This window comes from Panthera tigris, chromosome D3 (assembly GCF_018350195.1).
Source record: "Panthera tigris isolate Pti1 chromosome D3, P.tigris_Pti1_mat1.1, whole genome shotgun sequence".
In the NCBI taxonomy this organism is placed as follows: Eukaryota; Metazoa; Chordata; class Mammalia; order Carnivora; family Felidae; genus Panthera; species Panthera tigris.
Window position 1 is genome coordinate 82322907 of NC_056671.1, and position 27773 is coordinate 82350679.

Consider the following 27773-nt stretch of genomic DNA (forward strand, 5'->3'; position numbering starts at 1 on the left):
TTTTAACGTTTTATTTATTATTGAGAGACAGAGAGACACAGAACGTGAGCAGGGGAGGGGCAGAGAGAGAGGGAAGCACCGAATCCGAAACAGGCTCCAGGCTCCGAGCTGTCAGCACAGAGCCCGATACAGGGCTCGAACTCACGAACCGTGAGATCGTGCCCTGAGCCGAAGTCAGATGCTTAACCAACTGAGCCACCCAGGAGCCCCCTTCCTGGTAATTAAACCACACATAAAAGCTAACCATTATCGTGAATTCTAACACTACAGATTTGCTGCTGTCTTCAAGGTTTTTGTTGTTGTTGTTGTTGTTGTTGTTTTTAATAAAAGGAGTTATTCAGTACACGTGTATCTCTTTTCACCCATTCAGCATTGTGCCTGTGAGATTCAAATTTGTTTTGAGTACAGCAGCCATTCATTGCCTCTCGGTGCTCTATGGCATTTTGTTGTAATATACTGTGTATCTTTCTCTGTTCTCATATGGATCATTTGGTGTCAGTTTTTTGTTTATGATAAGGGTACTGCTACGAACTTCCATGCCGCACGTCTTTTGGTAAACTGTGGAAACAATTTTGATACGTATTTACCGAAAAATGGAAACTGCTGCATCAAAGCATATGACAGAGAGTTTTCCGAGGAGATGTGGCTCAGAGTAACCAATATTGCTCGGGCATTCCAAGTGGTCTTCAGTGTTAGCAATTGCTCAGTCTTGATTGTCAGACGTGTTCCTTTTGCTAGTAGAGTGGCCGTCACATTGGTGGTATCACGTTGTGATTTCGATTTTTTTTCTTTTTTTGTGACTTCAACGGTTAAGCACCTTTTTGTGTATTTATTGCCACTGTGCATTCCTGTTTGGTAAAGTGAGTATTTAAGGTCTTTGCCTATTTTAAAACTTGGACTTTCTGTGTTGTTCTTATCATATGTTATTTCTGTTACCAGAGTTTAACTGTTTAACTGTGAAATACAAATCTCAGATGGTCTCTTTTTTATTCACCCTATCAAGAGTGCTCAAGGGTGCCCTGAGTATAGAGAGAGATGTTTCTTATTGGTTTTAGAAAAGTATTAGCCATTATCTTTTCAAATAATGTTTTTGCTTCATTTTCTCTGTCCTACTTTGCTGGGACTCCAATTATACAGCTGTTGACTTTTTTTTTTTTTTTTTTTTTTTTTTACCATGTCATGCATTTTTTTCTAAATTTTCATTCCTTTCATTCCTACACTACATTGTTCACACTGCCTACTTTCAACTAGTCTTTTTAATGTTCACTGATTTCCTTTTCATCGATTCCAATGTATAAAATTATTTATCTAATTATAATTTATATGTGTGTGTGATACACATATATCACGTATAGAATACATAAATTTCTAAACTTTCTATTTGATCCTTTTTACAAGCTTTAAATCTCTGATAAAGGTTTCCAACACATCGTATGTTTCTTTGGATACTTTTTTCATAGTTTTTGCGGTAATTACAATAACTGCATCATTTGTTCGTCTGAATCTACTATTGACTTTCTCCACTTCTATTTCTTCATATTCCTGACAATATATAATTGAATGCTAGTGTGTTCATTTCCTTGGGCTTCTATAACAAAATACCTCAAACTGGGTGGCCAATAGGTGTCTGTAGGGCTATGTTTCCACTGAAGATTCCGGGGATGAAGCCTTCCTTGCCTCTTCCAACTTCTGGTGGCTACTGATGATGTCTGGCATGCCTTGGCTTGTAGCCGCATTGTTCTAATCTCTGACTCCATTTGCTTTCTTCCCTATGTGTGTTTCTCAGTGTGTCCTATCCTCTTCTTATGAGGACACCAGTCATTGGTGTCTAATCGAGTATGATCTAATCTCAGTTTAATTACATCTGCAAAGACCCTATTTCTAAATGAGGTCACAGTCACAGGTACCAGGATTAGTACTTAAACATATCTTTGTGGATTATACAGTTCAACACAGTACCACTGGATGTCGTGTATGGAATGCCTTTGAGAATTCTGAGAACACTATTTTCCTCTAGAGTGAGTTTAGTCTATTTTTTTGAGGGGTGGGGGGAGATAGGGCAGGAAATGAGTTCACTTAGAGTTAAACACGGTTTTTATAAGATTCTCTTTCTGATTGATCCCTATATTTACGTTTTATCCTACCATGGTTTCCCATTGGGAGCTGGGATCTTGTAGATTCTTGCCTTTTTGGAAGATTCTCTTTCCAAAGTTTGTCTCCCAAGCACTACAGGACTGATGAAAACTCCTCTCTGCTTTTTAGACTTTTTTTACTTCCTTGTTATCTCTTAGCCCTGTGCAGCTTAAGAAATGGACCTCTGCATCCAGGGGAGAACTGGAGTGTCAACCTTACTTCTCTACAGCTCCATTTTCTCTGGGATTTTGGACCTTCAAGTTTGGAGCTCTTTGGCATCTCCGAACTCAAAAATTTGTTTCTCTAGCCTTGTGAAATGGCCAGAAACTCTCACAGTGTGTCCGCTGTGTGCTGTGATCTTCTGACATGTTCCAAGAGCCCTACGTTTGGCCATCCCATGTGGATCAGAGGCAAACTCAGCAACTGACCATTTCCTAAATTCATAGAAAATTTTGAAAATAAAACCTGAAAATCAAATACAATTATTTTTAAACCACTAGATTCTGAGATAGTTTGTGAACTGTATTTTTTACATAGTAGTGAAAAAAATAGCAGGACAAAACGAAACAAAAGGATTTGACAATGTTAATTCACTCCACGTCTATTACCAACTTTCTTCTTGCTTCCTTTGTCCTACTGTAGAAGTCAGTAAGGAAAATTCTCCATCTAATAACGCCCTTTCCAACTGGGGGATTCATTCATAAATTATACCAATTTCCAATGAGATATAGGTACAAGCCCCTGAATATGGAGCATCCTCCCGAATGAAAAGAAGAAAGAAAGAAAGAAAGAAAGAAAGAAAGAAAGAAAGAAAGAAAGAAAGAAAGAGAAAGAAAGAAAGAAAGAAGGAGGAAGAGGGAGAAGAGGAAAAGGAGGAAGGAGGAAGAGGAGGAGAAAGAGAAAAATCTTGTCATGAAGAAACTTTCCTTTTCTCTTAAACATGTTTTTCCTCCTTCCTGGAACATGCACATGAACAGCAGAACTCTTCCTTCCATTAATTGGCAAGCGTGGTGAGAGCAATCTACCCACTGTCGGTGGCAGACAGAGAAGATAGAGCTGATCACTGAAGGCATAGCTTAACAGCTGCCTCAGCCCTGGATTTCTATCTGTCAGCATATGATGTGGAACAAATAAAATGTTATTTCTTTAAGACACTGCTTAGGTTTTCTGTTATATAGAGACAAATGTATTACTAAAAATATAGGTGTAATATATGTATATTCTTCGAAATGAAACTAAAACTATTCTAAAATATCAATTCCATCACTAGATTCCTATAACTAATTCCTATAATGACAAAGTATATATACCACTTCCTGCAAATGGTCATTTTATAAATGTGTATAACCTTTTAGAAGCTCATTGAAATGAATAATTGCAAATGTGTTTCAAATCTTAGGCCATCAGTTTTTTTCTTGAAAGAGTTGTGCATGTTTTCTTCACCTCTGGAGTAATCCAAAATACAAACATTGTTTGACAATTTGTAAAATATTGTATTTAAATTATACAGTGACAAAGTATCTTGTGTGTTGCGGGCTATAGATACTCACTGTTTCAGAAACCTAATATGTAACTATTTGAACTTGATATAGTTATGAAATAGTAACCTCGTTTACTGTCTGAAACCATAACACTCAATCTTAAAGAATTTTGAGGCAGGAATAGCCATTGTTAAATTCCTTTAGGCAATATAAATACTATTATGAAACAGGAAGAAGAAATCAATTTTCTAAGATTAGGATCAGATGCTCATTAAAATATTCATTATGTATATGAGGCATTCTTGTGGTCCACAAGAGTACCAGACTGAATGATAGAAAAGATACTGAGGCCAAAATCTTGCAACACTGGGAACCTGATTTGGTAAGTTACAAATCTCTGCATTTAAAATTGACTTCTGTCTTACATTATGCAACATGCCAGAAAACCCCTGTCATGTCATTGCCTTTTTCCGAACTTTTTACTGTAATTTTATTTTCATGATGAAATCACATTGGTAATCCATGGACTAATAAAATTACCTATATCTATATTACCTATCTATAATTTATAGTAAATTTGCTGGCATATGCATAATCTACAAACTATGAGATTGTATATAACTATAACATGTGACAAGAGATTTCCTTTATAGTCTCTGTAGCAGAGAGAAATTATTTCTGAAAGAATTTTTACTTTGTTTCTTAAATTTTATTCCATTTAGCATGCCTAGAGTACAAATGAAATTGACAGCATTATAAGGAGGCAGACCTAAGTGAAATGTGAGATAATTTCCTTACTGTAGACCCTTTGGAAAAAAAAAAATCATTGTGCTGGATCTTGGCCAGGGCCAATATAAGAAATGGTTTCTCCTTCTCTTGGTGAAAGTCAATGGAAATATGCATTAAAAAACTATAGGTTTTGAATAAATGGTGTTGGAATAACTAGTTATCACTTGGAAAGAAAATAAAATGAATCTAGACACAGACCTTAAACGCTTTATTAAAATTAACTCGAAATGGATCACAAACATAGATTTTAGAAAAGTAAAACTTCCAGAAAGTAATGTAGGAGAAAATCTAGATGACTTTGAGTGTGGCAATAGCATTTTGGAAACAACACCAAAGGCAGGATCCAGGAAATAATTGATGAGCTGGACTTCATTACCATTAAGGTTTCTGCTTTGAAAAAGACCCTGTAAAGAATAGAAAGATAAGACACAGACTGGGAGAAAATATGTCCAAAGACACATCTGATAAAAGAGTATCATCCAAAATATACAAGGATTCTTGAATTTCAACAATAAGAAAACACACAACCCTATTAAAAATGGGCCAGAGACCTTAACAGACACCTCACCAGAGAAGTTATCCAGATGGCAAATATTCACACGAAGAGATGTTCCATATCATATGTCATTAGCGAAATGCAAATTAAGACCAAAGTGAGATAAAACAACATGCCTATGAGAATGACCAACAGGTACAATGCTGACAAAGCCAAAGCACGAGACTGTGGAGCGACACGAAGTATCACTGCTAGTGTGAATGTTAAATAGTACAGCCACTTGGAAAGACACATGGGAGGTTACTTAATAAATAGACATACTCTTGTCACATGATCCTGCAGTCGTACTCCTCTCTATTTACCACAATGAATGAAAAACAATGTCCACCCAAAAGCCTGCACACAAATATGTATAACAGACTTATTCATAATTGTGAAAACTTGGAAACAACCAAGATGCCCTTCAGTAGGTGAGTGGATAAACTGTGGTATATCCAGACAACAGAATATTATTCTTTTCTAATAAGAAATAAGCTATCGAGCTATTTGGAGAAAATAGATATGGAGGGAAAGGTATGGAGGAAACTTAAATGCAGATACTAAGTGAAGGAAACATATTTGAAAATGCTATATATATATATATATATATATATATATGTATATACATATACATATATGTGTGTGTATATACATATATATACATATATGTGTATGTATATACACATATGTACATATATGTGTATATATGTGTATGTATATACACATATATACATATATGTGTATATATATGTATATATACACACATATATACATATATGTGTATATATGTATATATACACATATATACATATATGTGTATATATATATATATATATATATATATAGTTGCAACACTACATTATGGAAAAGACAAAACTATGGAGACAGTAAAAAGATCAGTGGTTGCAGGGGAGGGGAGTAGTGGGATGAATAGGCAGAACACAGTGGATTTCTAGGGCAGTGGAAACACTCTGTATGAAACTAAAATGATGGATACATGCCACTATATATTTGTCCAGACTCATAGAATGTGCAGCACCAATTGTGTGCCTTAATGTACACTATGGACTTCGGGTGATATTATGAGTAAGGCAGGTTCATCAATTACCACAAATGTATCACTCGGGTGGGAAATGTTGATAATGGGAGAGACTGTGCATGAGTGGGGACAAGAGATACATGACAAATCTCTGTGCCTTCCTCTGAATTTCGCTGTAAACCTAAAACTGCTTAAAAAAATAAAGTGTTAATGAAAAATAAAATTGTAAGAACTCTCTATTGAAGCTTAGTCTCTAAGTTATGGTTCAGAAATGTTTTTTCTTCAAAACAAGTGATTTTTATTAGAAGTTTTACAGTAATTATCAGTGAGGGTTCAAGCCTAGAAGCAGAACCTATAAAGAAGAAAGATCAAAAGAGATAGAGACAGAGACAGAGAGAGGCTGAGAGGAGAGGGAGAGAGAGAAATAGAGATAGAGATAGAGATTGATTATAAAGAATTGGTTGACCCAACTGCAGGGTCTGGCTAGGCAAGTCCCAAGTCCATCATCTTTAGTCCACAAAGCAAACGAGAAGGGAAGATTGCTAGCAAACTGGAGCCCACAAGCATGGAATGGAGATATCATCCAGAGGCTGAATTCAATTGATCAATCCTTGTTTAGTTCCTTCTCTCCTTTCTCTCTTTCTGACTCTGTCTCTCTCTCTCTCCGCCCCCCCCCTTCCCTCCCTCCCTTTTTCCCTCGTGGAGAAAATCGACACTGTTCTAAGGCTTCCTGACTAATTGTATCCCCTGCAAGATAATCTGTCTAATTTAAAGTGTACTGTTGAAGACAACAACAATAACAACAAATAAAGTATACTGCTTGTGTAATTATATCGATACAGTGCCTAAAACTTTAAATGTTTGGGGACTGTAAGTCCTCCTGATGACCTCTACACAGCGAACAAACCAAGAATATGTGCTTCTGTTTTATATATTTCAGATTTATTCTGAAATCTATAAATATCATCAATTATCTAATTTTTTAATTAATTTAAGCACCAGCATTAATGATGACGTTGAAAAACATTTCAGAGAAATATTTAAAAAAATTGATAGAGCTTCACAGTGGGGAAAACAGGTATGCAAAATAAGGAGTCAGGAAGTTCAAAAATATTTTAAATTTGGCCATATTGCCACAGTACATAGGAATCATGAAGATTGCTATGGCTCTGCCCAAACTTTCTTTTCCTTAATGTGTTCTGCGCTTCATACAGGTGTCAGAAACTCTAATTTTGTCTTCAAGGTAGATAATTTTTTTTTTCAAATTTGTGAAGAATTTAATTTTCCTAAGTCCACGTGGCAGAGGATACTAAAGAGGAAGTCTGCAATGGTTAGTGTTACGTAGCTGATGTCTTTTATGGAGCTGTGTAAGTAAAAGACATACAAATGTGCACATACATCTTTGAATATGAACTAGAAGAAGATATCTTTCAGTCTTCTATCTTACCCCTACATTCAACCTCTCCTAGTTTCCTGTGCCAAATATCGCCCCACAAGGTGTAGAGAGTTTTGGAGCTTTACTCTGTTTTCCATATTCGTAAGAAACATGCATGAACATATAGGGGCAGATGGTGATTTTTTTGTCTAAAGGAAGAACCAAAATGCAAAAAAAAAAATGTCGTCTACGATGCCAATGTTTCAGGTATATGAGCCTCAGTCAACGGTGTTCATGTTATTATCACATAGCGAGGTCTCTGATTTTTCCATTACTGAGAGCAATGAAGATTCAGCCTTAAACATCACCTTGGTCTCAGTTTGACAAATAGTGCATGGCAAAGAAAGCTTCCAGGAAATAGATATGCTTATTATTAAAAAAAAGCTTATGTTTGAGAGAGAAAGAGAGCAAATGGAGGAGCAGAGAGATAGAGAGGGAGAATCTCAAGTAGGCTCCACACTGTAAGCATAGAGCCCAACATGGGGTTCAAACCCACACACTGTGAAATCATGATCTGAGCCAAAATCAAGAGTTGGACACTTAACAGACTGAGCCGCCCATATCTAGGTGCCCCTCGATATGCTTATTCTTTTCTTAATTTACATTTTTTAATGTTGATTTATTTTGAGAGAGAGAGAAAGAGCAAACAAGTGGGGGAGGGTCAGAGAGAGAAAGAGAGAGAATCCCAAGCAGGCTTTGTGCTGTCAGCATTGAACCAAACTCCAGGCTCGACCCCAACAACCACGAGATCATGACCTGAGCTGAAACCGAGAGTTGGAAGCTTAAACCACTGAGCCAACCAAGCACCCCTAGATATGCTTATTCATATCAAAGTTTTTTAGACTGCCCTGTTTTTAATTGTATTTTTGCTTTTGTAAGCAGCATCCAACTTTGCTGAAGTTCAGAATTCTATCCATATGCATTTCTTGCATAAATGAGGACCTGAAAAATAAACAATTATTCAAAACAGATTTTCTACTTTATGTAAACTTGATTAATTTCCATAATAATGAAAATAATAGTCAACAAAACTACCATCCCCAGTAAACCTCATCTTATTAGATTTGGCCTGTGATTTTTGTTCGAAATTTGTTGACTTGAGTTCCCAAAATATGTTTCTGGATCCATCCAATGTCACCTAAGTGACTGCGTACTTGGATATGAGCAAATGGACAGTAAAAAACAATGTTTGGTCTCTACTCAGATTAGAGGGTTTATTATAAATTTAAGTATATTCAATAAGGAAGAAGCAAATAGAGTAACAGTGAGTAAAAGACAGTCTTTGCTTTTACCCATCTTTGGAAATACGTTTAGGCACATGGTCCTATATACAGGCTCACTGAACTTCCGGTTTAATCTTTCCTGGTTCAACTCATTCCACCTTGTGTCAGAAGCCCACTTGCACCAATTCACAGGGCTTTCGATCACTGTCTTTTCCACGTAAAATTTGCAATGGTTTCCCACAAACAAAAAATATTGCGGTTCAAATTTCCAATTTCATTTCCATTTACCAGTTATTTGATGCCTAATACTTCAATATATTAATTCAGAGACATGTGATTTCTCCAAAGTGATAGGATTTTTTTAAAAAATTTTACTTAACATCATTTACATTTCAATTATATATAAAGATTTTTGGGGGGCTGATACTTGGGGGGAACACTGTTGAAATTTAGGATTGAAAGATAGAAGAAGAGATAAAGAAATAACAGAAAAGTATATATACAGAGTAATTTGAACCAACATTCCTGCTGAGGATGCATAGAAAGTTTACAATATTTTTCAATATCTGCTTAATGTCATTAGAGAACTGAAAGCATTATGAATAATTATGGGTCCACAAACTAGACAAACCACAAAGACACCTAGAGGGGTGAGTCCAATTAGCAGAGATTTTTTTTTTCTTCTAAGTAGTTACTTGATCTGGGGGTGCCTGGGTGGCTCAGTCAGTTGAGTGTCTGACTCGGGCTCAGGTTATGATCTCATGGTTCTTAAGTTTGACCCCCACATCGGGCTCTATGCTGACAGCTCAGAACCTGGAGCCTGCTTCCGATTCTGTGTCTCCCTCTCTCTCTGCCCCTCCCCTGCTCGTGCTCTGACTCTCTCTCTCTCTCTCAAAAATAAATAAACATTAAAAAAAAATTTAAGCTTGATCTGGAAAAGGTGATGTGAATCTGAGAAACTTAGGGGGCATATTTGAAGATTTTGTGAGATAGGAGTAAATAAGTTAGAGACGAAGCTCATCAAGACAGAGAGTGTCTGTTATAACCACCACTTACGCTTTGGGTTCAGACTTCAAATGTACATACTTTAAAAGTAAGAGTGATCTGAAAGAGAAACAATTTTTAGAAACTAAGTTTTTGCTTCAAATCATCTTCGTATTTGAAATTGGAGTAAAATTATCCCAAAATTCTATCACGCCCAGACACTTTCCAAATGAAAATAAAAATTCTACCTGGAGCCTATCACATAACCATAGGCGTCAAATTATTTCACTAGTTTTGCATAAGTGATATCCAGCATTCACTCAAAATTAATTAGGCACAATAGGAGATAAGACTGAATTAAGAGAGAACAACAAAGACAAGGTGAGACAGAGACACAGAGAGAGAACAACTGAAAAAAAAAAAAGCGGGGTGCCTGGCTCAGTCAGTTAAGCGTCTGACTTCCGCTCAGGTCATGATCTTGCAGTCAATGTAGAGTCCCGCATCGGGCCCTGTGCTGACACAGCTCAGAGCCTGGAGCCTCCTTCAAATTCTGCATCTCCCTCTGTCTCTGTTCCTCCCCCACTCATGCTCTGTCTCTCTCTGTCTCTCAAAGATGAATAAATGTTATTTTTAAAAAAAAAGCATATAGGATTCCATTTATTGCAGTTTATATATGAAGCCCAGGCTTTAAATTAGCTATCCTTAATATAATTAAAAAAAACGGTATGTAAGACTTCAAAATGTGGCAAAATATAAGGAGCCATAAAAAAGAAACAAAAAATATAGAACTTAAAGACACAATAACCAAAGTCAAGATCCCAGTATATAGTTCTAATCGAAGACTGAACACAACTCAAGAGAGAATCAATAAACTGGGATATGATATCAGAAAAAAAAAATCCAAACTGAACCCCAGAGAGATGAAAGGGAAGGATAACACAGAAGACAGATTAAGGGATTGTAGCATTTTACGTGTAGCTCTGTAGCTGTGAGGGGTTCAGCAGCAGTATATAGGGAAGGGAAATAATTCCCAGCAGAAGGAAGAGCAAATGGAAATTCCCTAAGTTAACGACTTCTCTTGTTTTCAAGGAAAAGCCATGAAACCATTAGCTTGGATGAGTTTGGTGATGGAGTGTATTCATACTGAAATGTGACTGAGAAAATGATGGCCCATACAAATGAGTCAGGGAAATGAGGAGTCATAGAAGGAAAGGAGACACAGACAAAGGAGACAGAGAAGTAAAAGCCAAAGAAGGAAAATAGTAACCAAGAGATTTGCATGTCATAAAACCCTATAAGAAAAGCTTAAAGAGAAGGGGACGTCAAACACTCATATGTCAAGGTAGAGAAGCTTTAGATGTGACCACTGGCTTCAGCAAAGTGGAGGTGATTTGTGGTCATGAGGAGGGTTGTTTGACAAGTGTGACAACCCTCTGGGAGTTTTAACTGAAGTGACGTTTTTATGCTATTTTACTAGGAAGGACAGGGGAGAATGGGGTAATAGCTGAAGGTAATAATGAAGCCAACAGATTCTTCAGGCGACGTAATTACAGTTGAGTGTATATTCTGATGGGAAACATCCAGTAGAGGGGAAAAATTAATCTGCTTGAACAGGGGGAAAATTGCCTGAGGAAAGTCCTTGAGTAATTGAAAGGAGACGGAATCAAGGAAGCAGGTAGGTGTGTGAGTCATTGCTAGAAGCACAGAGAGTAAATCCATATTATTGGGGGGGAAACATAAATTATGTTAGCACAGTTGCAGGCAAGTGGGAAGATAATGTTGTTGTTACAGAATTAATAGAGGTTGTACTCTGGTTGTTCCATTTTCTCAAAGAAATAGAAAGCTAAGTAATCAGCGGAGGAAAAAGATGGGGAAGGAGTATTGGAGATTTAAAGAGATTGGACAGGGACGCCTGGGTGGCTCAGTGGGTTGAGCGACCGACTTCGGCTCAAGTCATGATTCACGGTTCATGAGTTCAAGCCCTGCGTCGGGCTCTGTGCTGACAGCTCAGAGCTTGGAACCTGTGTCAGATTCTGTGTCTCCCTCTCTCTCTGTCCCTCCCCTGCTCATGCTCTGTCTCTGTCTCAAAAATAAAAATATTTAAAAAAATTAAAAAAGAGAGGACATATCAGTGAATAGTCTTCTAGGCATGTGTGAGTCTGAATGAACCAGGAAAACACTGTGTGATTGCCAGGGTTATGGAAGACTGAATTGAAAACAAGGAGGGTCCTGAATTTAATAAGAATAGTCAGTTAATTATGTTTCCTTTTGTTGCATTCAGCCAGCCACATGGTTTCTGGTATAGATGCATGGAGTTAGATTTAATCAGGGTTGTGGTTTAGCCAAACAAAGACTAAACTCGGAACAGGACAAGAGAGGTGAGGTGGGGGAATCCAAGAAAAGGCTGATGATGATCCGACTCTAAGCTTCCTGTGGGAAGCAGTGGGACAATGAAGGGGTGAGAAATGCAAAATCAGGTCTATAAATCCTAACTTCTGGTGGGACCTATCTACTCATAACAGAACAAGGGAAAAGTTCCATATTGTAAGCAGGATGCTCCTGTAGTTACTGATCATGGCAAGGTCTACAACACGATTTGGAGTTGAGAGATTGAGGAATGGGGGAGAACAGGATCATCGAAGGAGAGCAAACGTGCAAGAGAGGCCGCAGAGTATTGGAAGGGTCACACATGTCATATTTACTTCACCGAGAATGGCCACAGGAATAGTTTGCAATAAGACGGTAAATTTTGGTTAGTGCAGTTCACTGAAACTCATTTTTACTAGAAGATACAGGCTTTATCATTATTCTATACTTAAGATTAACTGTGTTGTATTTCATTTACTCTAAACCTTAAAATACAACCAAAGGAAAGGAAAGAAAAGGGGTCACAGTTTTTTGTTTAATTTTTTTAAATGTTTGTTTATTTTTGAGACAGAGGAAGACAGAGCGCGAGTGGGGGTTGGGGCAGAGAGAGAGGGAGACACATAATCTGAAACAGGCTCCAGGCTCGGAGCGGTCAGCACAGAGCCCGATGCGGGGCTTGAACCCATGAACCGTGAGATCCTGACCTGAGCCGAAGTCGGACGCTTAATCGACTGAGCCACCCAGGTGCCGAAAAGGGGTCACAATTAAGATGATAGCCTGAAGGCAGCAGGTTTTACCAAACCTATTTACTAACAGATGATGTACTTCACTTATTAGAGTTGGTTAAAATGGGTACAAAATAAAAATTTAATATTACAAACAATCAGTTCAATTAATAATAGTGGTAGCTATTATTTGCAAGATCTTTGCTACATGTTTGTAACAAACTTATGAAGTAAATATGGTTATTGTTTCCTTGTTGGGATACTGAGGTATGGAGAGTTCAAACGGGTTTCCAAGGTGAATGAGCTTGTAAGTCAAAGAGCAGGGGTCTTAACTTGGACAGACTGACTCCTGAGATCTTATTCTATACCCCATGACCAATGCAAAGTGCATATTAATAGACTTTACACAGACCATTATTCTCATCGCGTGCTTTTCCATTTCAAATTTCTTCGAGTTTTCAAATTCATTACGTCCTTTCAAATGATATCCTTTATTTGTCTGTCCTTAAATGAAATCATTTTATAGGATATATTATCAATTATGAAGGTAATAAATTGCCGCATTACTTTTCAAAGAGCTGTTTCAGCAAGCTGTCAAGTATAAAGTTTCTTCCAAAAGCACTAAGGTCACGATTTGTCCTGTCACAGCCCGAACAAGGACTCTTCCTGTGCTAGTGATGCAATTAGTTGTGAGCTCTCATCAAATGTTGTTTCTTCATAGTTAATTCAGGACAAAAATTGAGTAGCATGGAGGTTCCTTTTAAAAACGATTCCAAGGGTCTTTTGAGACTTACTCATTGATGTATAGATGGGCAAAAGTGGATGTACGCTAGGTATTCCTCAACATATTTAAGTATCTTCCATGAAGAATACTCTATTAGAGGAAGTATTATAAAAATCTGTTTAATTATGGGGTGCCTGGGTGGCTCAGTCGGTTGAGCGCCCGACTTCGGCTCAAGTCATGATCTCTCAGTGCATGAGTTCGAGCCCCACGTCAGGCTCCGTGCTGACAGCTCAGAGCCTGGAGCCTGTTTCAGATTCTGTGTCTCCCTCTCTCTCTGACCCTCCCCCGTTCATGCTCTGTCTCTCTCTGTCTCAAAAATACATAAATGTTAAAAAAAATTTTAAAAATCTGTTTAATTAAAACCAAATGTACTTACCAAATTACTCTGGTGATACAAATTACCAAGTGTTTTTCGTAGAAATATTAAGTAAGCACAAAACTTAAAAACACCCACCTATTACCATAGATTTTGTATTTGCTCTTTCCTGTGCATAAATAACTTCCTGGTATTCTTTTCATGTCTGCCTCCTTCTCATTATTTAGATATACAATTTAGTTCTCATTCTTAGGAAGACTTTCTTACCTCCTTGCACCAAATAGCATTCCTTTCTTCCATTATAATTTATTACAGGGCTCTGTTTATTTCATTCGTTATGTACTATTTTTTTTTTCATTATGGACCGAGTGTTTGTGTCCCTCCCAGATTCATACGATGAAATCCTAACCCTCCATATGAGTCTATGAGGAAGCGGGGCCTTTGGAAGGTGATTAGGTTGTCGGACGGGGCCCTCATGGATGAGATTAGCGCCCTTAGAAGAAGAGATCCCAGAGAACTCTCTCACCGTATCCACAGTGAGCCAGGGAGTGGAGAAGGCTTTCGCCAGACATTGAATCTGTCAGTGCCTTGAACTCGGATTTCCCAGCCTCCAGAAGTGTTAAGAAATACCTGTTTGTGGTTTAGACCACCCAGACTATGTTATTTTTGTTATAGCAGCCTGAATAGACATGTACAACCTAAAACTGTATTTATTCCTTTATATTCTGCCCAAGCCCCACTGAAAGAAGGGATGAGAAGGTATCATTGAGCATTATAGCTAAAAGCCCTTAAGAGGCCGCCTTGCTGGCTCAGTCAGTTCAGCATCTGACTTCAGCACAGGTCAGTTCGAGCCCCGCGTGGGGCTCTGTGCTGACGGCTCAGAGCCTGGAGCCTGCTTCAGATTCTGTGTCTCCCTCTCCCTGCCCCTCCCCCACTTATGTTCTGTCTCCTTTTCTCTCAAAAATAAATAAAACATTAAAACAAAAGAGTGCCTAGCACAGAGTAGATATTTCAGACATTTTGAAGAAATCTTGGTTTCCTGCATATTTCTATAAAATTGTTTAAAAAATAACCATTACCTGTTTTTTGAAGACTTTCCCAAAGAAAAATCTTGTACAAATTTTAAGAAATGGCCATGAGAAAACTCACTTTGGGTTTAGTCAGTATTGCTTTGTGAAGTCTCCTGTTTGAAAGCATCTCACACAGTTTAAAGAAAAGCGTTCTCTTTTGTAAATTCATATATTCTCACTACATTCTTCTCTTTGTTTTTAATATGCTTAGCTCGGCCTGAAAAATAGACAAAGACAAATGCAGATCCAGATTTGTGAGCACTGAAGCTTATATCTATGCAGGGATAAGGAGACTATAAAAAATAATACAAAATAATAAATACAAAACCAATAATAAAATGAACTGATTGTGAAGGTATATAACAACAAATTAACTGAGACCTAGATATATTAAACGTCATAAAACTGAGGAAATATATATATATGTATATAAAAACAATATATATAATATATATGTATATATGTGTATATATAATATACATGTATATATAATATATATGTGTATATACATGTATATATATATATATAAAAACATATATATACATGTATATATATTATATATATTGTTTAACATTTATTCATTTTTGAGAGACAGGGAGAGACAGAGCGTGAGTTGGGGAGGGACAGAGAAAGAGGGAGACAGAATCTGAAGCAGGCTCCAGGCTCTGAGCTGTCAGCATAGAGCCCAATGTGGAGCTCGAACTTAAGAACCATGAGATCATGACCCGAGCCAAAGTCAGATGCTTAACCGGCTGAGTCACCCAGGCGCCCCGAGAAAATTATATTTTTGTTAATTAATCCCTGACACATTTTTATAATACTTTTTTCTCTAATATTTTTGCCTTAATATTCCTTGAATGAGTCCTCAGTTTTCAATTTTGTAATATTTTCTCCAGACAGCCCAGAAAGACAATATTTTCTCTAGAAGATCTTAGGAAGTTTTTGTTATTTACAACTTCTAGCGATTTCTCATTATTTGTAAATTCAAGTATATTTTAGAATTTTTATTCAAATTTCAAAAGACTGCTATGAGTCTTTTGAAAGACTCATACATATTTCACATGTAAGACTTACATATTTCACATGTAAGATGTAGGATTTCAGGACATTTCCCATTTTCCTCTGTCGTACCTAGTCTTAAACACAGCTTGAATCGATAAAAACAATTAACTCATTTGTCACGGCTGTCATGGTTTTAGTGTTATATTGTGATTTGTCTGTTATCTGGTCCATATCAGTATTTCATGTCACATCAGCAAGAAATTTAAATATTTTTCCAACATGTTTATATGATTTATGCCACTTCATTAATTGGATTATCAAACAATACAAAAGCCTATTAATTATTCTTATTCAAAACTTATCTCTTCCTTTACATGAGTTACTACCGTTGGTGTCATCTGAAATCATTTTTCACTGCAATTAGCTCCTCAGTGTCAAAATTATTTCAATTTATTATTATTGTTGTTTTGCATTACATTAATTCTGTCTGCATTTTCTCTCAAGTCTTCACTAAGTAATTTTAACATTCACGGGTACTTTCAATGCGGGAGTTTGTAGTTTCTTACTTATTTTATTGAAACTCTCCCACTGGGATTTTTAAAAATTCTCCATAGTATGACACTGGGTCCACTCCTGTGCAATCCCAAATAAGGAAGAACGTTGCGGAAGAAAGTCGTAATGCGAAGGAGCAGCGATCTCAGCCAATTTTGGTTAAAGTCTACAATTTTTTTTTATTTAAACAAAATGTATATGACCATGTGAATACACTGATAGGGCCCTTTTGAGGACATTTGAAGTTTCAGGCCTGTGGCTGAAGGTTCATCACCTCCATGGTCTATCTCTGGTTGAAAGTAAAACGAAAAATATCATCCCCCTCAGTAAGTGTGTTTGATGGATAGGTTTTGGCTACTTTTTGTTTTTCCTCTTCTATCTTTCCTGGACAAAATTTCCCTTTATGCTTGTCACATTGTTTTTTTTCTTTAGATTCATTTACTTAGATTAATAAAATCAATTAGGGCCATACCAAGGACTAGAAACCCAGTAACCATGTTCTTTCACAAAGTGATTTCACTATCTGTTCTAATCCATTATGTGCAAAAGCCCTATTTATTAAAACTGTTTCTGTTATTCACATGCTATGGAGAATCTAACTGTTTGAATTTATAGCTCAACACCAAAGACAATGAAGCTAGGAACAATCGGAACAATGGTGATGAGAAGAGGGCCATCCAGATAGGATTGTTATCAATACCAGAGCACCTGCTAGAGCTGCCCTGGTCCAGGTTCCCAATGACAACGTGGGAACTTTCCTCCCTCCACATACAATGTGGCTATATCAAACCGTTCGCCATATCAAATGGTGTAGATTTAGAGAAACAGAGTTGGTAATAGCTTGGTTCTAATCGAGAGCGAATTGAGTATAAAAATGGAGCTAATTGAGTAAAAAATAAGACAGTGGCGGAAATTGTATAACATAAAGCCAGTTGCATCCATAGGAGAAAAGGTTGAAGAGGAGTGAATTATGAATGAGACGTTGAATGATATCAAAGCGCACATTCAACGGGATTAAAGCATAGGAGTTTTGTGACCAGAGGTTATATAAAGCATGAGTTGGAAATAGTTGTTGTTAGGAACAGAAAGTACAACTGGGTGGCAACAGTGGGCTAGGAAAATGAGAGGTGTGGTCCTGAACAAGAAGACTGTGGCCCAAGTCCTCAAAGAGTGTAGGTGGAGTTTGACTCCCAGGTCAAAGATGACAGCAGTGGAGTCCAGAGGATGACTACTGAAATCCATGACACCCAAAACAGAAGACTAGCCCGGGGAGAAATGATTAACCTTCGACAAGTGTACAATTCGGTACACTTCGAAGGTACCTTCGACAAAGGGTACCTTCGACGAATGTACAAAATTCATTAATATTACAACGGAGAGTGATGAGAAAGAGGGCAGAGTGTAATAATGGGGAAAATATTAGAATAGAATAGGAGAGTGGGTGATGGGTGTTGAGGGGGGCATCTTTTGGGATGAGCACTGGGTGTTGTATGGAAACCAATCTGACAATACATTTAATATATTAAAAAAAAAAGAATAGAATAGGAGACAGGCAGCTGGAACAGTCACAGTAAATCCTTGTTTCCCAAATTAGAAGAGTAAAGCATATCAGTTGTTTAATTAGAAGATGGAACTCTTCACTTCTATGTCAATAAGGACATTTCCCGGCTGGCTGTGAAGGAGAACACTTCCTCAAACAAATTGTCATGGCCACACGTCAAAGGTCCTCCCCAAGAGCAGAGTGACTGTTACACAATGGCCCTTAGATAGCCAAGATGAACTACTTAAGCCTGAGAAGCTTTACCAAGGCAATGCTTTCCTAGAATTCACAGTATTCTTTATTATCCTTGATGTCACTTTTCATATTACCTATTTCAGAAGCTTCTTTAAAGGGATAAAGGAGACAACAAAGGAGACCCCAGCTGAGTCACGGGTTTCCGAACAGTATGTCGGAGACTCTGTAAGAGAATATTAATTTTTAAAACTTCTTACATTTTTAAAAAAAAGGAAGGAGAAACGGCAGTATTTAGGTGGGGATATTTTGTTTATTCTGCTTAATAAAGACTGAACTAGTTGCAAAAATAATTTTAAATTATTCATTCGACTTGGTCATCATTCAATATTTATTCAACAAACATTTACTGAATTTTAGCCAGCTCTCAGGCACACTACAAGGTTCTGTAGTCAGAAATACAAAAGAAATTTCTCACAAAGCGTTAAGCTAAAGCAAGACGCTGACAATCAACCAGGGAATTAAATAGAGTGTGGAGGGACTTTCCAGAGCCCCTCCACCGCGACTTATGTGGGGGGTATTGGTAGAGATAGAACATCCCAGCCAACTTGTCACCATCCCTAAGTAACCAAGACTTAATGGAGTTGACCAAATATGAGAACATAGAAGAGAACCATGTGACACATTGATACAACAAAACTAATGTTCCCCTTCAACATGTCTGTTTTTCTCTTTCTAAAAAATTCACTTCCTGTAGGAATCGTCCCATCTTTGTCTCTCAAAAATTTCAGATTCTTTCTTCTCTCGTTCATACAGTTTCGCGAAATCCAGTGATGCTCACGTGCCTCTCTGCAAGATGACAATTAGCTAAGAGAAGTGGTTCTCAAACGTGGCGGCACACGAGAATCACCTGGGACACTTTTAAAACAGGCTTTGCCCGGACACAGCCCAGACCGATCAAAGCCGAACGTGGGGGTGGACGGAACTCAGGCCTCGGGGTGTTTTGTTTTCACAGCTTCCCTGGGTGCTTTCTATGTGCAGATACTGCCGCAGAACATTCATCGAACCCGAAGCTGGTCATAATTCAAACGATGATTCCTTGTGCCTCAAGCATGACCCCCGTAAAGAGCTTAAATTCCTGGTTCCTCCGAACAACCCAAGTCAAGCGTTGGTGGTATTCTGAATTCAAGTAAGTAAGACCTTCTTCATAGATTTGAGACTAGGTGGAATCAGAGGGTCCTGGGGTTTCTGGTCTGAGCAGGCAGTGGAGAAGGTAAGAGCCCCTAATTGCATGTAATCTGTATATGTTTGTAGTAACCAACGGTCACTGGAGTATTTAACATGAATGCAACCAGGTGGGTTTAGAAACTTAGTTTTGTTTCTTTAAATGTTTTCCTTTAATGTTTATTTATTTATTTGGAGAGAGAGCGCATGAGCGGAAGATGATCAGAGAGACAGAGAATCCCAAGCAGGCTCCACGCTGTCAGTGCAGAGCCTGATGTGGGGCTTGAACTCATGAACTGTGAGATCATGGCCTGAGCCAAAATCAAGAGTCAGACGCTTAATGGACTGAGCCACCCAGGTGCTCCTAGTTTTGTGGGGTTTTTTTTTATTGGAAATAAGAATGCAATTAATTAGGGGCCCCTGGGTGGCTCCCCTGACTTGGTCTCAGCTCAGGTCATGATTTTGTGGTTCGTGAGTTCAAGCCCCGCTTTGGGCTCTGCACCGGCAGCGTGGAGCCTGCTGGGGATTCTGTCTTTCCCTCTCTGTGCCTCTCCCCTACTCATCCTCTCTCTGTCCCTCTGTCTCTCTCTCAAAAATAAATAAATAAACTTAAAAAAATAGAATGCAATTAATTATATTATTCTTGAAGCAAATTAAGAGAATATTACGTAGTAGTATGCTCTATTTGAGGGGGAGATTAAGGGTACACTATAGAATAAACAAATCATGTTCTTTGGCAGAAGATACCTCTGTCTTGCAATAGACGCCACATTCTTCTGACCATTGAATCTTCAAATCTCAGTAGTGTTCTGAAAATAATAATGTTTTCTTCCAAGCATATTTGTGTGGGAGTTTTAAACAAAAGGAAAATAAAAGCAATTATTATTTTATAATTGAAGAGGCCTGAATGCATTTCCACCCTTCCATCAATGTCATGCCAGAATTCAGGAACACATAACATTTTCCTCAGATTTCCCCACACTATAATTTTATGTACTTTTCTTTATAATTCCCCAAGATGTCTTAGAATTTCCCCCATTTTTTTTTTAACATACCCTTTATGCTACTCTTACCAGTGGAGGTGTAAAATAAAGCCATTCTAAAGCTTCTATCCAGTTAGGATTTCCTCATCTGGGGCATAAATATAGTGCAATGAGTTTGGTTTTAACAAACAATGTATGTGTCATAACTTATAATTCTTTCTTGGCTTTGGCTTCACATAATAAAAGAGGAAAAGGCACACTAAGAGCTCCTTTCCCTTTTCTACCAGGCGTGCAATGTTCTCCAAGAAGACAAATGACTGGATTACATTTTGGTTATTAAAGTGAGGTTTATTATGCTGTTCAACAAAAGTGCGTTTAATAGCATTTTCATTATATTCAAATCATTTCCAGAGTTGCACACTTAAAAAGTAAATGAAGTGTAGTCCTGTAGAGAATTACTCCTGTGTGAATTCAGGCAAAGTAAGAATAGTATATTGTTCTTAATGGAAAATCCCAAATACATATTTGAGCTATAAATACATGTAAAGATGAATGATATGTTTTCCAAGCATATTTTACTGTGAAGTTAAAGGTGGTTGAGGCAAAGATTCATAAAGAGGTTTTACAATTTCTTATGGAAAATGGGAACATGCTGTTCAATTTCTGCAGGCTTATTGCCAATCCATCCCTCAAGCGGCAACCTTCGTTCCCTGGGACACCTGAGTTTTGGGCATCTTGATGTCGATGTGCTGAGTAATCACGTTTCTCTTCCCTTGGAAGACATCAGTCCTTCCTGCTACCAGAAAGAGCCCCAAGTACATTTGTACGCGTATTTTTTTCTGCTGCTACTTGCCCTTATTCTTTCAGATTAGGTGAAATCCTTTTAAATAACTATGTCCAGGGGCCCATGGGTGGCTCAGTCGGTTAAGCATCCGGCTCCTGATTTTGACTCAGGTCATAATCTGATGGTGGTGAGACTGAGCCCCTTGTTGGACTCCCCACTGGGCGTGGAGCCTGCTTGAGATTCTCTCTCCCTCCCCCGCCCTGCCCCTCCCTCACAAACTCTCTTCCTCGGTCTCAAAAATAAATAAATAAATAAATAACTATGTCCCAAGAAGCCGGGTGACCAAACAACATCCAGAATAGAGAGAGATAATGAGAAAGAAAAATAATGATATTTGGTTTACTGCTTGTATAATATGAATCACAGTATTTTTCATTACCACCTTTAAACACCTTTAAAGGGGAGTCCATCGTATGCATGAAATCAAGGAACGGCCAAAAGTTAACTCAAAATTAACAAATCACTTATATTCTTCCAATTTTTACGATTTAAAAATCACTTCGCAATTAAGTAAAAGGACTGATGAAATAACTTTTTGCTTTATCATTTAATACCCATTGGCAGAGGTTATTGCTCTATATTGGCAATGCCTTCTGCTTTGTATTATAGCTGCACATTTGTAGGTAAATGTAAATCTATGGAATTATTTGATAATTTCAGGGGCTTTTTTTCCATTCTAGTTTCTTGCATTAGATGCGTAAACCTGTATCGATTTATAATCTGAAATAAATTAGATCAGGCCAAACAGAAGTAAGGTTGTTGTTGAGAAAACAAACGAAAACAAATACTGAAAACCTGACCCACGACACTATTCTTTATTTCAACAATGCCCTCTACCACTAGCTGTTTATAACTGTGAAACTGGCAAGACTATTGGAAAGGTGTTTTCAGAAGCCGAGGCTCTTAAGAAATATCATTGCATTCTGTTATTTTGAAAAGAGACTCTATTACAGAATTGAGCCAGGTGTATATTGTGGTAAACACATATCTGGTCACAGAAGAATATTTATAGCAAAATAGTACCTAAGTTTCAGAATCCAGTTTTTAACATGCCCATTGGAATTAAATTATATTTAAAGGTTTTCAGTCAAAAATCCAGCAAATACGTCACCAAAATTAACTTTAGCTTTATGTCTTTTCTTTAATTTTTAAACCACTTTAAAAAACTAATCGGATATACATATAAAATTATATTTGTGTGGTATGAGTTTTAAGCCATTGCAATTTAGGCCTACCCAAAGTATGTCTTTATCTTAATATTCTTTAACATTGTCGGTATTATTATCACTCTATTTTTTATACTTAAAAGTTTTTAAAAAATGCTTATTATTTATTTTTGATTGATAGAGCACAAACACAAGCACAGAGGGGCAGAGAGAGAGAGAGGGAGAGAGAAAATCCTAAGCAGGCTTCATGCTGTCAGTGCAGAGCCCGACGTGGGGCTCGAACCCTCAACCATAAGATCATGACATGAGCTGAATCAAGAATCAGATGCTTAACCGACTCATCCACCCAGTGCCCTGGCCCCATCCTTACAATTTTCTATACAACAGTTTGGTTGTATGCAATTTGAACACATATGAGGAACTATAAACTCAAGTCAACAATCATTCTAACCTAATGAGAAACACTAATGAGCTTTAATTTATTTAAAAACAAATTTTAGTTTTAGAGTAAAAGTATCAATTTAATTTTGATAACAGATCATTTTGGATGACATTATTAATTTATTAGGTTTTAAGATTAGTGTTTTATTTATTTCTAAGGAGAGTGATACTAGTCATTTTGAAAACGTCTCCAGATTTAAAAATGTTGAAATATGAATGTCTCATATGTGTTAATCTTGTCATATTATAAATTTGGAAATTATTATTTTAAGATTAGTTAGAAACAATAAGAGCTGAACTTTTGAGTCCCGTTCTGATGGTTTTGATGGGACATACACTGAAAAATACTTTTTCTAGAAAACAAGATGTTCTATTAAGGTCCTTTTAAAACGTCAGTCACTAAATCTCTTATTTTTTATGACGCTAAACTCTTATTCTATATAAAATAAAGCTATATCCTATTTCTATTTCATATATAGCAGTAGTTAAAAGGAAAAAATAAAATCACATAAAACAATAATTTATCCAAATACCTTGTACTTTTTTAAAAAATAATCTTCACTATTGAAAAGGTATGGCAGCATATTAATACCAGGTAATATAATTATTAAAATGACTCAGCATACAAATTAGGTACATTTGAATTTGGAAACCATCTATATTCTTCCTATTGTCCGGTTCAGTGAAGCTCAGCATTGAAATCAGGAAATCAATGCTGCATTTTCGAACTCCATTCTCCCAATGCCCAGTTTACTCCACGGAACAGATATGGTCCTTTTGACAAATGCAGCAATACTCCTAATTCCCCGGGATTTAATGCAATTGTGAAATGCAGTGCATGACTCCCCAGAGGCATGAAAGAGTTAACACTCTTTAAAAAGTCCTAAACCCTCAGGGACCCTGGGTGGCTCAGTTGGTTGAGCATTGACTTCGGCTCAGGTCACGGCTTGTGGGTTCAAGCCCCAGGTCGGGCTCTGTGCTGACAGCTCAGAGCCCGGAGTCTGCTTCAGATTCTATGTCTCCCTCTCTCTTTGCCTTCCCCTGCTCCGGCTTCTGTGTGTGTGTGTGTGTGTGTGTGTGTGTGTGTGTGTCTCAGAAATAAATAAATAGATATGAAAAAAATTTTTTAAAATGTCCCAAACCTTCATGGGAGAAATTTATGCACTTGGAAAATTAAGTTGAGTAGGATTTTAGTTATGTCATTTTATTGAGCTATGGCTTTTGGGGTTTAATAACTGCAAGAACTAGAAACTAGGGGCCTGTTTTTCATGGTATCTCATTTAATGTTAAAATCCAAGGTTGGGACTGGGGATCTTTGTCATTTTCCATCCTGTGCCCTGTGGGAAATGGAGTCCAATTTAGTTTCAGTGGGGTTAGTTGCAACTTGCTGTGGAAAAATCTTCAACCTGGTAAAATGAAAGATTGAACAAATAACTCTCAAGTAAATATATATGTATTTCTGAATCAGTCTCTAATTGGGAGCCATGTGAATCTCAGTAATAGTGTATGTAAAGGTTAAGCTCAATAGTTTATTTCTTTTCCTCTGTTGGCCTTAGTCTCCACCTGTACCCCAATTTCTGTTTTAAGATCCTTCCTCTCTAGCAAGGATCCCACAAGTAAGAATTAGTCCAGCATATTAATAGATGAAATTAGTCAAGCTTCTTTTCACTAAACCAGACTATGTGGCCATCCATTCATACCGACTATATTGTTCTCTGTAGTGTCCCTGGAAATTTAAAGCACCTAATATACTTGGCAAATATCGTCTTAATCTCTACACTTCCATCATGGTTATCAGTGACCACGGTGGCCTAATGTTTCCTTTAGCTTGACTAAACATTAGACAGGTTTCTTCCTGACCTTCTTCGAACTTCAGCTTTAGAAAACTTGGGATTATAAATTCTTTCCTGCCCCTTTGAGATGTAAATATTCTACAACCTGGGAATTCTCCCTTTGAAGTGTAATCCTCAAGAACACAGGGTCTCTACCTCTCAATCTCTGTGAGAGGGCAAGAGCCTAACTTCCATAGTGACAATGAGCAAACACAGTTGGCCTGATCACGTTGAACATCTTCCCCACTAATGTCCTCTGGTATGTTTCCATTAGCTAAGCCCAGCGTTTGAAAACCCTTCCTTCTTTTCATCAACGTGAGTTCAATCTCTCTCCTCCATTATAGTCTCTCCTCTGTATAGTCTTGCAATAGTCTGGAATAAAGTCTTCCTGGGCATGTTTAACAAGTGTCCAGTGTGGTTTTGCCTTTACATCAGGTACTATGTTTTTCTTTCTCTACTCTATATTATTCCCTTAATCTCTTAGTCTTATCAATAGTTTGAAAAGCTTTGAACTAGTAAGAACCATGATTTGTAGGTTTCATCTCTTAAAACATGAATGAATTTACTAAGTAAATAAGTAAGTAAATAAAAAAATATAAATGAAATAAAGGGAAAGGACACACCAGGTAAGCTCTCAATATAATCTTTGCAAACATATAAATAAGTTCATTAAGTTATTAATACAAATTTAATATTTTCACAGTTACTAAGGGAGAGGTTACCAATTGTATGACAATAGCCCCAGGGTGGATTTTATTTGACATGTTCATTGTGTTTAAAAATCAGGCTATAAGTTTAAGGTTTCTAGCATCTTTTTTTTAATGTTTCTTTATTTTGAGAGAGTAGAGTGTGAGCAGGGGAAGGCCAGAGAGGGAGAGAAAGAGAATCCCAAGCAGGCTCCATGCTCAGCGTGGACCCCAACACAGGGTTCCATCTCATGACCTTGAGATCTCGACCTGAGCTGAAATCATTGAGGCAGATGCTTAACCGACTAAGCCACCTAGGGGCCCCTAGGTTCCTAGCATCTTAAACAAACTATGCTCTCTCAACCCTAGGTATCTATTCCGGTATGACAGAAACCAACTGGGGAAATGGAATAACAACAGCCTTCAGGTAGAGGTAACTACAAGTTTGCTAAAAGATGTGCTTCAAACTTACTTTTATTTATTCCGCAAGCTGCATTAATCATGTAATACGTTCAGTTCTGCCAAGTAGTTAAGGTCCTAACTGGCTTCTGACAAAACATTTGGAGTTTCTGATTCCTAGCAAACTTGCACCTTACATTCCCTGCTTTTATGATTTGTCAGCAAAACTGATAACCTGTTAGACACTCGAATTTAATATAGAAATTAGAGTGGTTTTCCATCTTTTACATTTTTCCCCATATAACAAAGCACACTTAGTAGCATCCTTTGCTATTGTCTTATTTGTACAAAGAGACATGTTTTGTACATTTCTACTAGTCTTTTATTGCTTCAAGATAAGACAAAATCTAATTCTGAGCTTAATTCTCATTGTAAAACGAGTAACAAACAATTGATAAACAAGATTAGTTACAATTGTTATGTGTTTGTGTTTTAATGGGAGAGGACATAAACCAGCATGCTTTAAACTGGCTTTATTTTTGTTTCTTTATTTGGGGAAAGATAGAGAGAGAGAGAGAAAGAGAGAGAGCGAGCACATGCATAAGCAGGAGAGGGAGATGGGCAGAGAGACGGGGAGAGACAGAATCCCAAGAAGGTTCAGTGCTATCAGCTCAGAGCCTGATGTCAGACTTGATCTCACCAACCATGAGATCTTGACCTGAACCCAAAATCAAAAGAGTCAGAGGCTTGACCAACTGAGCCACCCAGGAGCCCCTCAGCTGACTCTTTTTTTCCCCCCACAGAACACTGGCTTTAAGTCAATGTTCCTCTATTCGCCAGTTGAGTACATTTAGACAAATCGCTTAAGTCCACTCAGACCGGTTTCCTCAGAGTAGATTAAGAGGCTGGAGTACACTCTTTCTAAGGGAAGATGATTGCTATGGCAAATGTCGTATTAGGGCAAGCTCAAGTTTGGAAGTGAGGTGAAGCTAGGTTCAGTGCCTGCTGTACTCCTACTATATCAGCGATGAAATGGGATGCTTACAGTAGATTTTTTTTTTAATTGTAGAGTTTTGATTTATAGATTTCTGTAGGGTAAAGAAGTTTTCTTTTGTTATTGAGGTATACTTGACATGCAATATCACAGTGATTTATTTTATAACTGGAAGTTTGTACCTTTGGAACCCTTTAGTCATTTTTTCCGCCACCCCTCCCCCACCTCGGGCGAGCACCAATCTATTCTCTGTATCTATGAGCTTGTTTTTTGTTGTTGTTGCTGTTCTTGATTTTTATGTTTCACAAACAAGTGATATGCAATATTTGTCTGTCTCTATCTGACTTACTTCTCTTAGCATAATGTGCTCAAGGGACGTCTATATCGTCACACATGGCGAGATTCTATTCTTTTTAATTGAATAATATTTAATTATTTAATAAATTTAATAATATTTAAATAAATATTAAATAATTTAATTTATATTTATATATAAATTATATATATATAATATATTTAATTTATATTTATTATTAATTTATATATATTATATATAACATATAATATATATTAAATAATTTAATTAAATATTTAAATAAAGATTAAATAAATAAATAGATAAATTTAATAATATTTAATTATTTAAATATTTAATTCAATTTTTAATTGAATAATATTCCGTTGTAAATATATACCTCATTTTTTTAGTCTATTCATTTGTCAGTGGACATTTATGCTGTTCTCGTTTTTGGATATTGTAAATAATGCTTCAGTGAATACAGAGGTGCATGTGATTGTTGAGTTCATGTTGTTTTCTTCTTTCTCCAAAGAAAAACCGGTAGATCGTGTCGTCATTCTCTTTCATTTTCTGAGGGAACTCCATACTGTTTTTCACAGTGGCTACACTAATTTACATACCCACCAATAGTGCATGAAGGTTCCCTTTGGTCCACTTCCTTGCCAGCACTTATCACTGTGTGTCTTTTTGATGATAGACATTCTGACAGGTATAAGCTGATATCTCATTGCGGTTTTGA